The sequence below is a fragment of the Plectropomus leopardus genome, chromosome 18, assembly GCF_026936395.1.
Source record: "Plectropomus leopardus strain MGB_pleo_1.0 chromosome 18, ASM2693639v1, whole genome shotgun sequence".
Lineage (NCBI taxonomy): Eukaryota > Metazoa > Chordata > Actinopteri > Perciformes > Serranidae > Plectropomus > Plectropomus leopardus.
Window position 1 is genome coordinate 27,192,125 of NC_142193.1, and position 16,314 is coordinate 27,208,438.

Sequence of the window (16,314 nt, forward strand, 5' to 3'; positions counted from 1 at the left end):
CCTTTACTGAAACACGACTCAAAGGTCTTTTTTAAATGTGCAGTGAAACAATGCTAGAAGTGTGAAACGGCTGTGTGAGTGAGTAAGTGAGCTCTGTGTGTGTGCATTTGTCTCTTGCAATCACTGAGGAATGTGTGTGTGTGTTTGCTCATGAGTGTGTGTGCGCACAGCTGCAGCCCCATCAAGGGCCTCCTCTCCACCAACAAAGAGCTGGAAGCTTGAGCCACTGGGGAGCACCACACACTCCCCTCTTGCCATCGCCTCCATTCTGCACACAGCGGTCAGGTCAAAGGGCAGCACATGTGTGTGTGTGTGTGCCTGTGCCCATGTGTGTGCTTTGGGGGTGCCTCCAGCTCCTCCACCCCCGTATTGTCATGGCGACAGCAAAGCAGTCGAGCCAAGATCAGCAGAGCAACTTCATAGCTTCTCCCTCTGTTTAACATATTATGAAGTGTGTGTGCGTGTGTGTGTGTGTGTGTGTGTGTGCAGCCATGATGCCTGTAGCAGACAGAAAGATGTAGGTCAGTCAAGAGAAACAGAGCAAACTGCAGGGAGTGTGTTTGTGTGTCAGCGTGTCTGTGTGTGTGTCTGTATGTTAGAGTCATGTATGTCTGCGTGTGTGTGTGTGTGTGCGTGTGTGATATCATGACGGTCAGCTATGTGTGCAACTGTCACATTATCTCCTGTTCAGCTCACCATCCCCCCACAGCAGACACACTGAGTTCTGTGGGAGATGAAACGAGACGTTTTTCCTCTCAAGGTCGCGTGAATGCATCCACTGCTTTCTGTGTGGGGTTTTTTTTTTGTGTGTGTGTGTGTGTGTGTGTGTGTGTGAATTGATTGCAAGGGCTGATTGGCGCCTGCAGCACTGACTGCAGGGAAACTTGATCAGGATGCCACTAAAAATACTTCTTCCTGCCTCTCAGCGAGGGCCTGTGACATCACATCCTGTCCTGAATGAATGAACACTGTTACTGTGGTCAGTCGGCTGAATATCCCTCCTTCCTTTTTGTTAATAACACATTGAGCAACTTCTTTGATCTCTGAAGCAGCTGCAGTTTTATTAAAACTTCTCATCTTAAAAAAGAAATGGACTTGTGATGATCTGTAGAGAATAGACTCTATTGTAGAGGTGGTCTTGTTTACAGGTGGTAACTTATTTACAGTTAAATATCTTAAAGCTGCATTAACTGATGTTTTGGTTACTTGGGGGCAGCAGAACAAGCTGTAAACACAACAAATTATCTCCTTATAATGTTGATATAGCGTCATTAAACATTGAGCCGCCACAGAGCAACATTAGCATTCATGTTTCTGTTCACCTGATGAATGTAAGTTCAAAATTCACTCTCTTTCAGCTCTGTTTTGGTCTCCACCAACTCTTGAGGACATTTCGCTCTTTAGTTGTTAAATGCTTTTCTTTGTGCAACATGTTCTCATTCCCAGAGCGTCAAATACAGCAGCCTGGTCAAACTGTACGATTTTAGAAATGCTTTTGTTTATTCCAACTTATATTGTATGAGGAAAACGTCTGCGATGTAAAGCCAAAAGCTCACGATTAATGTGCTCAAACTGTACAGTTCAATCGTTAAGTCGCAACCTGAGAGCTCACACCGTTTGTGTAAAGACCGGGAGGTATTAGTGACAATACTCACAAGCATTAATCTGTGCAATCCTGTGCCTGGAAAAAATATTACCAGGCAGCTTTTCTTCCTTTCTTCCATAAATTGAAAATGTTGCGTGGCTCTTTAATTTCTGTCGAGAGACAATCATCAGAAGTGTCAGCCTCTAGTTGTTTAATCCACTGATGATATAAAAATACTGATTAGAACTAGGGCTGTCAGCATCAATGCATTAATCTTGATGCGATCAAGGTCCATACATAACGCTTTATTTTTTTAATCACATTGATCATCGCCTGACATTGCTGTTCAGAGTCAGTGCTGGATCAGATAGGGCTGCATCACACTGATCCTGCTCTGCTCCATGGTTGTCGTGGAGACGAGAGCAAGTTGACAATAGTGGGATCCAGGATCCAAGGTGGTGTAAATCAAAATGTGATATGCTGCGCCCACACAGTCTGGAGAAATATCATTATCTTCAAAATGAGCTGTTTTGAACCAGATTTTCTAATGGTTTGGGAACATTTATTTTCACTCAACTTTGATATAATATGTGCATTCTTACTATTTCAATCCATGCTTCCAGAGGCTTTAACGCTGCAATAGGATATTTATTTGACTATTTAATATTACTCTCATTACTAACTTGTCATAATTGTGTTTCTTTCTGTTTCATTAGATTCAACTCTGTTAAAGTTCAGTCCTGTTCGGTCTCCTCACTCCTGGAGTCTAAAGGAGCTCTGTAGCTCCACCCACTGGCTGCAGCCGCAAACTGCACCCTCAGATCATCCACCCACTCATGAATCCATTTCACTGTCACACACACATCTACACTGAGCAACACATGTGTATCCACAACGGATACACACACACACACACACACACACTTGAGGGTACATGTTGAACTGGCAGGTGTTGCTGGTCATTGCCACCACTTTCCTGTTGTATCCCCTGAGCCCTTTCTTCCTCTCCCCCACTTTACCTCATCCTCTCTCTCTTTCTCTCTCTCCCTCTCTCTCACACACACACACTCTTTCTTCTCTTCCTCTCTCATCAGCTTTTAATCTTTCTCTCTTTGGCCAATAAGGCGTTTTAGATGCTAATGATATGCCCTTTTGCGACAAAGGGTTGGAGGTCCCCCTTACAAAGCCTCTCTGGACACACACACACACACACACACACACACACACACACACACACACACACACACGCACACACACACCAGCTGTTCTCTGTTGGCCTCTTATTACACAGACCCCCTGAAAGATTTAGCTGCTCTGGGTCTTTTCCTTTTTACACACACTTATACAGTACACACACACATACATATATTAAAGCACACACTTTGTATTTTGCAAGCATGAGCAGACTCAGAGTGAACAAGTTTGATTAAATATTTTTGTAAATTTGAAGATTTTAGGGTGAAACATGATCGATTTAAATGATTTTACAGTAAATTTGTCGTGTTTTTTATTCATGATTGGTTTCAATCTCCTGCTGTGAATAATTGATGATTGAGAAATGATAATGGAAGACAGCATGTGTGTGACAGACACACACCATCTGCTGACACACACACACACACACACACACACACACACACACACACACACACACACAGTGGGATCATTAACATCTGGTGCAGATGGCCATCTTAAACACACTGACCAGCAGCCCTTGAGGGCGAACCAGGGGGTAAACTGGTTTGATCCCAGTATACAGACAGATACAGTAGATTTACCTCGTGATAGAACATGATGCAGCTTTATTTTCTCCTAAGAGTTTACCGACAGATTTAATTTGGTAAATATTCCTTTAAAAGGACTTTTTTTTTGCAACCAAGGAAAATAAATGCACATTTCTGCAAACTGCAGAAAACACTATAATGTAACGGTTACATTTCAGCAAAGCCGTGGTTAATGTTTGGGTTTATTTTTGAGAGTAATGACGTCTTAAAATATAGCAACAGACATTCAAACTTGCATTCAAAATCTCAAACTATCCATCCACTTTATATATAGATAGATAGAAAGACTGAGAGAGAGAGAGAGAACGACCACCTCTTGTATGATACAACAAACGCTGATTCTCTGTTGGTTAAGAAAAGCATAAATATTTTTTTGTTTTTGTATACGATACCATACCTGCTACAGCTCAGAATAAGCCAAACTAACAGGAAAAATTGACAAAACTTGATTCAAAAGTTTTTCACATTTGGAAGAGTCTGTCTCTCAGTTCTGCTCCTTCCTGCTGAACAACAGATCTGCATCTGCTGGAGAGGACTGAGGTGAGTTAACCTCAGCTCTCTGCTCTCAACCAAAGACCAGAGGTGTGATATGTTTATGATATCAGAAGTAAATGGAGTAAAACTGCTTTCAATTTTGTCGCTGCAGCAGCCTAATTTCCTGCAGGGATCGATCAGTCAAGTTTCCTCTTATCTTAAAATTTACTGTTTGGCAAGATAAAATTAAAACGTGTCAGTCACAATTTGAAAAGCACGAAGATAACTTTTTTTTCTTCCACATAGAAGGTTACATTTTCCGTCCAGTTCATCTGTTATTTTATCTCAAAATATAATATGAGATATAATATCTCAAAAGTTTTCTTGTCAAACATTTCACGAAAAGAAACGGCAAAGGAAGAAGTGATTGATTTTTTAAATGGATCTGGCAATATTTTAAAGATTTCTGTAAATTGAGAAACAGGACATGTATGAAAATTTCACCTCTTCTCCCGTGAATCATGACATTTGGTTTAATGACATCAAATCTTGCATATTTGCCCAGTTATGTTCAGTTACTTTGTGTATCCTGGATTGAAAAGCATATGGTAAAAAAAAAGATTTCTCTGGATGTATGTGCAAACTTTTTGTGAGTAAAAATGAAAGAGGACTCAGGTTTCCCAACAAGGTCACCAGAAAAATATTAAACTTTCCGGTGTTGTATGAGTCATCGGACTGACTGCAGTGCTGACTAACATATTTAAATGTTTACTATATTAACAGAAAACTAAAGAAGACAACAGCATACTGTGATGTTTCTTGTTAATATAAAAATAATAATAAAAAAAATAAATAAATAATAATAATAATAACCTTCCCTTTTTTTAATCAAATGATTGTCAACAGCAGTTGTAAATAAAAGAAACAGAAGCAGAATGACTTCTACATGGGGGGTTTGGGGTAGTGTACAGGGTACTTTCCCATGTTAAGTTTTACTTTTAGTGTTTATTGCAAGCAACATAATACCCCATTAAACTAGTTCCTGTTTTACTTCTAAAATGATGTGTCAACAGGATTTTTCACGGGATGACTCAGCGGGACGTTTAGTGGTCTATAAGGTTTATATCTGAGAGCAAACAACTGAAAAACATTGAACTTCAAAGCATTTTAAACCCTTTTTTTCAGAAACACATTTTGCTAAATTGTGTTTGTAATATAAAATAAAATTTCCAAACTCATAACAGTCATTGACACTGACACAACAGACATGCTTGAGAGACAACACAACAGTTTTTGATATTGGTTTGGTGTAACCGAGCAACATCTCAGACTTAGATGCGAGGAGAGGAGAGGAGACAAGGAAAGGAATCGAGGATGTAAAAGTTGAGAAAACAGAAGACGAGACCATTGAGTTGCTTTATTTTCGCTTCTTAATGCAAAACCTCATGCACTGTTTTATTCTTATTTTCCTGCACTCGGATACAGTGACGATCCTAGACTCTTGGGGTTCCCAGGCAAAGGGGCCCGTTTCATTGCATCGATAGTTAAACCGAACACTGTGTGTGTGACAGCTACAGGGAGTTAGCTGACTGTCCTAATTAACATTTTCCGGCTGTCATACCAGAGCTAGAGGAGACCCTACTAAAGGGTTTTGGGAGCAGTTGTGATGAACTGTTTATTACTTTTATTGGAGGTTTAAGGGGAGTTATAGTTGTCATTGTAAGATGTGCCAGTTTGAGTGCTCATCAGGGGCCCCTATTCCCATTTTTGGGGGGCTGGCTCCAACTTCTCCTGTCATTGCGCCCCTTATCTGATACGACACTGATGTTACTGATTGTCACGTCTCATTTGTTTTGTCTTATTAACATTATTCAATATGTTTTATTTTTGACCGACACCCTTTTGTCTGAACCTCGAGCCAGTTCATGACACAACTTACTGGATGACCTGCAGTGATATATTGTGAAATTAGGTCAGTGCAAGAAAGAAGAATTAAAGCCAGGGCAAACACACACACTCAACATGTCCCATTTCCCCTCACACACACACACACACACACACACACACACACACACACACACATAAACTACAGACACAAGCAAATTCCATTTACATAAAAAAATGGCAGTGTGACTAATCTGTGTGTTACCAAAGAAACGGGAGGAAAACAAGACAGAAGTTGAACAACTGCTCACTGTGCATGTCTCTCTCTCTCACACACACACACACACACACACACACACACACACACATACACATATAGCGTCTAAGGTTGTCTCCTATCCCTTATGTAACAGCTTGTTAGTACGCTCCAGGTTATCAGCTTACAATCAGATGAGCCAAGAAAGGTGTAACTCCCCCTGTCTCTGTCCCCCACCCCTCAGTCTTCTTCTATTGTCCTAAAAGCCCTCTGCAACAAAGAGGAGTAAAACATCAAGCATGGAAAGACACAGACACAACTGAATCAGAAAGACTTTGCAGAGGTCGAGAGAAAAAGGCAGAGAAATAAAAGAATGGTTAAAGAAAGGAGGTCCAGTGCGAGGGATTTACAGCAGGTCTGTGCGTGAGCGGATTATGGGACAACAGGCCCTGCTGGTCACAGATATGCAAAGGGCCCCACCACCTCTCCCACATAGGAGAAAAACGCAGACTTTGTGGAAGTTTTGCTTCTCGCTATGAATGTTATTGATCTTTTTTTGGTTTGTGTGTCTCTTTGTGGTTGTATTGCTTTAATGTTTTGTGGTCATTTTGTGTCTTTTTGAGGTAATTTTATGTCTATTTTGGGCCTATAGTGTTGCTTTTTAGTCATTTTGTCTCATGATTTGTAAAAGTCATTTTGCATCTCTTTGTATCTGTTATGCTTCTCTGCAGTAATTTTGTGTCTTTTCAATGTAATTTTATGCCTTTTTTGTGTTGCTTTGTAGTCATTTTCTGTCTAGTCATAGTCATTTTGCATCTCTTTGTACTTGTTTTGTGTCTCTTTGTGGTTGTTTTTCTCACTTTTGTAGCTATTTTTGTGTCTTTACAAGCCCTTCGCATCTCTTTACAGTCTTTTTCTGGTTTGCATGTGTTCATTGGAGTGATATTTTGCAAGTGAAGGCAAGGGGGGGCTCTGACACTTTTGGCCCTGGGCCTGTGCTCAGTAGGCAGTACTATGTCTGTGGGTCTGTGACCAGAGTCTCCTTAAAAGGAAATCCATCCAGGTGATTACCTGCAGCCCTTTAGCCAATCACTGTGCTGCAAGTAATCTACCTGCAAACACCTAATCTCTTTGTTCTGCTATATAGTCAGACCATACGTGGACACTTAGCACACACACCTAAACACAGTGAACATTTTCATATAAATGTGCAGAGCGATGGCACTTGAGGGAGTAGCTGCAGCTGAAGGTTTCATAAAGAGCTTTTACAGTTGCTTACACTGGATGTCTTCCCGGCACATCAGCTAATGTAGTGCGTCTCGGTCTCAGCTACACAACTGTGCATATACAGTATGTGTGAGTGTGTGTGTGTGTGTGTGTGTGTGCTTGGTTATGCAACAGCGCAAGGAGAACGCGGTGCCTCTTGACCTAGATTTCTGGGTTTGACTCTGTCCTACTGCTCAGGGAATCCCACATTAGCTGTAACACACACAGAGACACAAACATCTCCTTATGCTCATGACTCTAACTTTAATTTCTAGCCTTTCGTTCGATGAGTCCTCTTTCGGTGAAACATAACTTGAGCTAAAAGAGAAAAATGGGAGCGCAACTAGGCCATGGCTTTGAGAAAACGTTGCGGTCAGTGTAACAATGCAGATGGAGAGGAGAAGGTCTGGAGAGAGGGAGGGAGGGAGGAGCGTTTCATTTGGACACGCTGAAAACCAGGCTTGTTAACCTGCACACACACAGATTGAGAAGTTGATTGAGAAACATACCAAAGTCTAGGAGATGACACAGAAACAGTAAAAAGAGACAAAAGAGGAATATCTGGTGTCGAGGAGGACTATTACATCACCTCCTGATTCCTCTGGGATCAGCGTCGGGCTGTGGAGGGGTTAGGGGGTTGTTAATGGGAGGAGGAGGAGGAGGAGGAGGAGGAGTGCTGATGTTGATGGGAAAAAGCAGCGCCTGAGTCAGAGGAGGATCATGAATGAATCCTCCTTATATCCCCGTCTGTCCTCCTCTAACTCCTCTCTTTCTCTTTCTCGGCTCCAACTCATTTTTCTGTTTATTCTGTCTCCTCCCGTCTCTTTGTGTCTCTTTTATCTTTCTCTAAAAGCCTGGGGGTGGAGGTGAGCTGGTGGAGTTGAGTCAGTGGAGGTCACTCACAGATAAACAAGCTGCCAGGAGTGACAGATTCCTGAATTAGAGTCTGTGTATTAATTTCCTGTGGTACAGTGTTGGACGGCACATTCCTCGGATGATACAGGGACAAAGTTCAGCAGAAGATTTATACTGGTTTTAGTTTCATGTCCGGGGCTCAACACTAACTTTTAAAGTGGTTCGGCTTTTGGTTGCAGAAAATTAAAATGTTGGCATATTTAGACACTTTGTATTTTGAGTAATTGTGATGTTATGCAGTTATATGTCAGTTTAATATTGAAAAGGTGACATAAAAGAATATTTAAAAGCTTTAGTGAGGTTTTGAATGTAGGACTTTTACTTATAGTGGAATATTTTCACAGTGTGATATTATCACTTTCACTTGTATAGCCTTCAAGAATCTGGTGTGTTGAAGCATTGTAACCTTGAGATTAAATGCAACGAACAACAGCACTAGTTGAGAAGACGTGAGGAGAAGTTTGTGATGAAATATTTTTGAGGCTTAATGTTTTGGCAGAAACAGTAAATGAAAGCAAGCAGGGCTCAACATTTTTGCAGCATTACTATGAAAATTCACAACTCAGGAAAATTTGAATGACCCCAAAACAGGAAGTCTGTTATGCTTTTGCCCCAGTTTGGAAAAAAAAATACAGAAATGGTATGCTGATGACAGCTAAACGGCCTCACCAGGCTGCTGCCCGAAATGCCCTCATGACTAACATGCACACAGACGGCAGCAAAAGGAAACAAGCTGCCAAGATACGGCTTCCTGCGCTGTATCAGTACCACCGTCTGAGCTCGCACAGTGGTGGTGTCTGTGTCTATACCTGCGGACTTTAACCTTATATGGTGCCCTATAGTAAATTAAAAGGAAGTCCTCCTTCTGTGGAAAAAGAAAGTGACAATCTTGTGGTTTCAGTTGATGGTCGGCAGCTGTAGGAGGCAGCACAGAGCAGCAGCATCAGCCCACACTGCAGCCTCAGTTTTAGGAGGAGGTGGAGTGCTGATTCTCATTTCTTTCATTCATTACACATGCATAAACACACACACACACACAAAGATTATTTCATGCATCATTCTACACAATCAGAACAGGAGGTGGGGGCTTTTGTAGTTTCATATTGACCAGTTTGAACCCAACCTCCTTTGAATTTTTGTGACCAACACTCACTGGTTTACAGACTGCACACACACACACACACACACACACACACACACACACACACACACACACACACACACACACACACACACACACACACACTTCTTCTGTCTGAGAAGGAAGCTGGAACGTCCTCCTTTGCAGTTTCCAGTTACTGAAACGTATTTGAGAGAGAAGTGAAATCAACTCGAGCTGTGAATTCCCCTGAAATCAAAAACACACACTCTGACACACAGTCACACACAGTCATAATAGGGCACACACACTACAAAAAGACATTCAGCTTATTGCTGACACATGGAGGTGCTGTAGGTGCTTGCAAATAGGAGCCTAATGGGACAAACACAAACACACACACACACATACACACTCTCATGATTTCACAGTCCTCGGGGGGTGAAGCTGATTTCCTAGAGACGGCGTCCCATGTGACCCGTCTTGCATTCCTCAGATTGTTGTCATGTGACAAACTTAAAGATTTCCTTTTATGGACGTCTGCGTTAACAGGAGGGGCGTGGTCTCACTAATACACACCCAGGTCAATAAACACACACACACACAGAGACACAAACAAAGAATGCACATTACTGCACACCACAACATTTCACACACTCCTGCCAACTCAAACACAAACAAACCCACAGAGATAAGACTAAAGGGGTGACGGAGTTGTGAAATCAGAGTCATCGTCCTCTAAGTCAAAGCGGCCTCTTCACAGGTTCAATCAGGACCCAGTGGCCTCAAGTTTCAGAATAAACGCTGCACCACATGACGCTCAGACCACAGTAGTGAATTACATATAAACAGTTCGACTTTCAGAGTCACGTTACAATGTAAAGCTGGGTAGAAATGATGTTGTAGGTCCTGTGGTCATTACAGAGCAATTACAGTGACTGGGTGACTAACAATAAGACAGAAAGCAGGTAAAAGCACTGCATATCTTGGACTATTTCTATTTATTAATTATTATTATTATTAGTATGGCTCGTGATCATGCCATGAAGGTTGTTTGCACACTTGATTAGTGTGATATCATAAGGTGGGTTTTCATTACAGATTGATATAAATATATATCACTTAAGTGATATTTTTGAAATGTTAATAAAACACAATTGTGAGATGACTGCATTTCCATTGAGTGATGTTATGTGACTTTTCCTCTCGTGATAACAGTCAAAGAAGCACGATGGATGTTCAAACATCAGCAGGTTTATTTCTATTGCAGCCATCGCGCTAGCAGTCATTATTTCCGATCGAAGGCGACGTAGCCGTGTTATGCAAGAGAAAAAGGAAAGGCAAGCCCCTTATACGTGGGAGCGGCCATTTATGAGGGATTTCTGGGAGGTGATAGTCCACGATTTCACAGAGGAATTGTGCATTCAAAACTTCCGGATGATCTGCTCAACTTTTGAAGAGTTATGTGATGCAGTAACAGCTCTTGTAGCTCCTGCTGCATCATGAGTGAGCCAGTTCCTACTGACAAGCACATAGCCATTGCATTACGTGACCTACAAAAGGGAAAAAAGTATTTCTATTGCAGTTTTGTGAAATGTGGCTTTTTTCAATCGCCTGAAGCAAATGTAACAACTTTTTTGCAGTAAGTGGGAGTTTCATTGAAAACTGACGTGTTTCCATTAGGCATATTTTGTATTCGCAGTTTCAATTTGTGCATTCTGAGGGTGAATGGAAACCCAACTAGTATAATCAGGTTTCACTGTGCTCTCCCTGCTTCAAAGTTGGGGGGCAAAAGTGCCAGTGGAGAAGCCTTAATGTAATCCTTCTGGTGTATTGTGGGTGTGTCCCCGCCGTCTCCTCACTGCTGCATGGCTCCTCTCCACATTGTTCATACAGCCAAGCATAACATTTCAGCCTTCATTTATTCACCTAAAAGTGGTCAAATTTACACATATTAAGTCTGAAAATAACGTAATCAACTTATTTAATGTGTACATAAACTCCCTGGAGGTTGCTGAAACCTGGCTCTGCCTTTATGTCTCACACTGACACATTACATCATGCTGTTCTCATGTAACAATCTGCTGCACAACAGCACCGTGTACCGCTGCTCGCTGCATAACTCTGAGTGGACTTTGTCCGACCCCGGGCTGTAAAGTAAAGCCACTGTGCTGCACTAAGCTGAAAGATCGCTGCCATGTGTGATTAAGAGGCTTCCAGTCACACACACACACTCCGAACACACTTAGAGGCACAGCAGGTCATGAGTGACTGCATCGACACACGTTTTCTGAATGTGCTGATGAGGAGAGGATGCTAAATCAGGATGAAGAGGAGGAGAGGAGGAAAACAGGATGAGAGGAGCATGCATGAGAAAGGAGAGGAATAAAGGAGATGTCAAAAATAAAGACAAACAAAAAAGAAAAGATGGAGAAGGATCGGAGGAAAGGTGTGGCTGTGTCTTATGAATTCTCTATAGGCTGCACATTCTGCTGCCGGTCTCTCCAACAGCCGGCACTCCACTTCCTTTACCCCACTTCCTGCCGCTGCTGCTGGCCTATGTCCTTATATGGCAGCCGCCAGCAGCCAATCAGCACAGAGCAGGCAGCTCATTCAAACAGCGAGTGTGAGAGAGGAGAAGGGTGGGAACTGCAAACAGAAATGAACAGCATCCCACCCGACAAAACAATATAGCCCCCCAACACAAACCCTGCGGCCGGCTTCGAACAAAATGGAGAGGTGCAACAATGCAACAAAACAACAAAACAACGCAACGCATGCAAACTTTACTCTGTGATTCAGGGGCAGCGGGTGCACGCTGCAGCACCGCAGTGTTGTTTTTTGGTGTCAAACGGAGAGGGTGGGCTCTCGGTTACTATGCAGAGGAGAGGAGAGGAGACGAGGAGAGGAGACGTGAGGAGAGGAGAGGAGACGTGAGGAGAGGAGAGGAGACATGAGGAGAGGATGACTTGCAGGGTTCCCATGGTCATGGAAAGCCTGGAAAAGTCATGGAATTTAACATTTCCCAGGCCTGGAAAAGTAATGGAACGAAATCAATCAAGTCTATGAAAAATCATGGAAATTTGTCATGTGCAATAAATTCAATTAATGTAACATAACAGTAAATTTATTTTGTGCAGCTGAGGAGGTAACATAGTGTGACAACATTTTGTTGTTTTGTTTATCATGAAAGTTTCATTTTTTTGCCCTAATGTGTATCTCCATTGATGTAAAAACACTAGACATGTCATATAATTTTGTAAGCACTTCAGGGGGGGGGGGCATACAACTTGAAGTTGCTATATTTTGTATTTATTTTAACAGATTTTTAAAGAAAACATGCTCTCCAAACCTATGGGTGCGGGTTTAGAGGCATGTTTTCTTTTTTAAATAATTATCTTTTTTTCCCGTCTTCTAAAACGTTAACTTAAAAAAAAAATTGAATTTTTAAAGAAAACTACAGGTTTGGAAAACATGTTTTCTTTTAAAATAAATTCAGCATTTCTTTTTACTACATTTGGCTATTTCCATAGAAAATGAAAAAATGTTGGCGTTTTTTTTCCTCCCGCGGCTTTTCAATGCCAGAAATTGTGAAACATAAATTATTGTTAATTTTTCAACTTTCCAATGGTCTTGAATACATAATTGGGGGCACTGAAATTGTGTCTTAATAGATTTTGAATCTTATATGTTTGAAAAACGCTGTACAAGTGGGGCAAGGAAAAAAAATATTTTGGGTCTTTGAAAAGTCATGGAAAATTTTGACATGTTGTCCATGAAAATGTGAGGGAACCTTGGACTTGGCACACTGATATAATTACTCTTATACTTAACACTTTAATCAGCAGTTGACATGTAAATGATGTCAGAATAAGATAAAAACATTCGACAGGAAGAGAATGATGCTGAGATATGAAGAAAATCAGAAAGCAGGGAGGCACGGCAGGCTGTAACGTTACGTAAGTTGTGTCCAAACAGAGCCGAATGCCAGGGACTACGGACCAAAGTGCATGGGCGTGTGTAGGCTGCTGACCTCTCTCACTGCGCTCGAGCTACAGCTGAGGGGGCAGCGACGCGATAAGGAAGATCAGGAAGTAAAAGCAGGGCCGGGGGCCTGTCAAGAGGCTCGAAATACCCAAACGAGCCAATCAGAAGGCCGGCAGCTTGCAAAATGAGCCAATCCGAGAGGAGGAGCCCTCCCATCAGACAGAGACAGATGGTAGAGGATAGATAAGCCTCCCTTGGTTCACTACAATGCAGGGGGTGAATAAGGAGTGTGTGCATGTGCGTGTGCGTCAGTGAGAGATAGAATTAGATAGAGAGATAGATAAGTCTGTCACTCCTCTTAGCTGGAGCAATAGAGTGGAAGATTTCTTCGATGTTTAGTGCAAACTCCACACAAAACTAGAATTATTGCCTCGCAATTGTATGCCTTCGTGAACCAGTCAAGATGCAGTTGCAGTTTACATCCATGTCTGTCCTGACTTATATGTAGCCATGACAGTTGATGATAGTTGATGAACATGGATGCTTCACACACATCTTCCCCTCAGCTGCACAGAAGAGCTATACTTTCAGCACAGATTCATGATTATTGCCACCAATTCAGTGTCTAATCAAATGTCTCCCTTTCTGTTCCTGAGTTATGACCTTAACGGCAAGAAAGTGTTTTTGCTGAACATTATGACGTCACAGGGAATCTGATTTTTAACCTTTTGGATATGAAATGTCACCGTTTTATCCTATTAGGCGTTTGTGTGAAATTTTGTAATAATTAGCATATGAATTCTTAAGTTATAGCCAAAAACATGATCTGATAGTTCACAGTGGCCTTAAACCTCGACTGCCAAATTTTAATCAACTCACTCTTGTGTAAAGGTGAACTTTTGTACCAAATTTGAGGAAATTCCAACGAGGTCTTCTGAGAAAGAGAGAGAATCAGGGTCACAGTTACTCAATTCAGTCTCGAGTCCAAGTTTGTGCCAAATTTTAAGAATTTGCCTTAAGGCATTCCTGAAATATTGTGTTCACTAGAATGAGACAGTCTTGAGGTTACAGTGAATTTTACTTTTGACCAAAACATTTTAATCAGCTCATTGCTGTGTTAAAGTTGACATTTGTGCCAAACTTGATGATATTCCCTCCAAGCCTTCTTGAAATATTGTGTTCATGAGAATGAGAATGGTCACAGTTACTTTTTACACCGAAATCTGATTAGTTCATTCTCGTGCCAAAGTGGACATTTGGATCTGGAGATATTGCATTCATGAGAATGAGACAGATGCAAGGTCACAGTGACCTTGACCTTTCACCACCAAAATCTAATTATTCATTGTTGATTTCATGTGGTCGTTTGTGCCAAATTTAATAACATTCCCTCAAGTTGTTCCTGAAATATCGCATTCAGGAGAATGAGAAAGACAGAGTCACACTCCCCTTGGCCTTTGACCCTGGCCACCAAAATCGAATCAGTTTATCGTTAAGTCCAAGTGGAAGTCTGTGCCAAATTTGAAGAAATTTCCTTACGGCCTTCTTGAGATATCAAGAAGATGGGCATACATACAGACAGTCAGACAACCCAAAAACATAATGCCACGGCTTTAACTGAAACCCCTGTATTCTCTTTCCCTCTCCTTGTTTTATATGTAAGACTTGTGTGGTCATTGGTGCGTTTCTGTCTCTGCATGCAGTAAACACATCAGGATGTGTTCGAGGTGTTGGAAACCGTCATCAGTCTCTTGTTTGAACGACACCTGAATAAAAAACCACAGCCTTAAAAGGCACCTCAGCTTTTTTTGAGCCAGTTACAGCGCAGGAGGAAGTTACGTGGGAGTACAGGAAGAGGAGAAGAAGAAGAAACAGCGGGTCTGGTGTGTGTTTGTAAGAAACAGAAAAAAGAATCAGAGAAGCTGCAGCCTCCAGTGCTGCATGTGGTTATTACATTACCGGCCATTAATGAGAGGCTTCTTTTGTCTGTGAAAACAGCCTGAAAACTGGGTCACACACACCGAGCTCCTGATCACATTTATCTATAAAAATATCACCATTTTTCTTTGATCGTTTATTAGCAGAAGATGTTCTGCATTAGTTTGTAACCAGTGACTCACTTTTGTTTTAGAGCTCCGAGCTGGCGCGAGACCAACACGAGCTGTGACACACACTTAAAGACGGAAGTGCCAAGCCTGTAAGTCACCAAGAACGTGCTTGGATCATTGAACAATATGTGCTTTGTAACCTGAACTACTGAGGTGTGATAAAAAAGAGGTGTAAAGATATTTCCAATGAGCTGTACGCTGTGCAAAGTTTGATGACTGATGTAATCAAACTGGTCAGGAAGCCATGACGGGGAGTGGCCAGTAAACTCTCAGTAAGAAGTGGGGGTTGGAGTTAAGGATCCATTTGGGCCGTAAATGGGAGGCTAATCCAATCGGGGCACGAACAGGCCAGCTGGCAGGCACAACACACACACACACACACAGACACTCACACACACACACAGCTGGTTACTGGCCCGTGCCTTGGAGTCACACCGTCACCACGGTGATCCACAGATCGATGACGCTGCAGACGACCAATCTATTGGCTGTATCACAGGAGACGGGGGGGAGGAAGGGGGTGAGGGCAGAGCGGTGAATAGGGCTTCCCTCACTGAAACTGTGACCAGTCACAGATGGCAAACAATCGGTCAGCCGGTCACTTTTCAACAAGAGAGAGAGAGAGAGGATGGAAATGAGAGCTTAGCAAGATGTAGGGGGTGGATGAATGAAAGAAAGAAAGAAAGAAAGAAAGAAAGATATTGTGCTGCTGATAGACAAAACTTTGAGTCATCGACTGCATCAAAACCTAAATACATTTTCAAAGCAGATTTGACATTTTGGGAGCTTATTTGCTTTCTTTGTGGAGAGTAATATGAAAGGGTTGATACCGCTCATATCTTAACACATTATCAATCGTATCATCTTACTCAAGGCAAAAAAGCAAATAAATGCATGTCCCAAAGCCGCATTTTTATCAAGAGATAAGGCACATCTACATGTATACAGATATTTAT